Below are 293 nucleotides of genomic sequence, written 5' to 3' on the forward strand. Positions count from 1 at the left end.
GCTGCAGGACAATGAAGCTCTATAGGAAAGATAAGACACCAGGCGCCTATAGTGCATGCGCGCACACACAAACACACACATGCACATGCACATGCAGACACACTTTACCTACTCCGACTGTACAATGACTGGGCGCCTAATGAGCACAAGATAAGCATGCGAGCAGATCTGCTCTCAGTGGGCCGCTTGTCTTGGATGGGGAGGCCTTTTAAAATGGGTTCCAGCCCCAGGGCAGAGCTGAAATATGCAGGAGGAACATAATGTAGAAAAATGAAGCAGGGAGCAGGCTCTGG

The sequence above is a fragment of the Monopterus albus genome, unplaced genomic scaffold (assembly GCF_001952655.1).
Source record: "Monopterus albus unplaced genomic scaffold, M_albus_1.0 scaffold40.1, whole genome shotgun sequence".
Classification (NCBI taxonomy): Eukaryota; Metazoa; Chordata; class Actinopteri; order Synbranchiformes; family Synbranchidae; genus Monopterus; species Monopterus albus.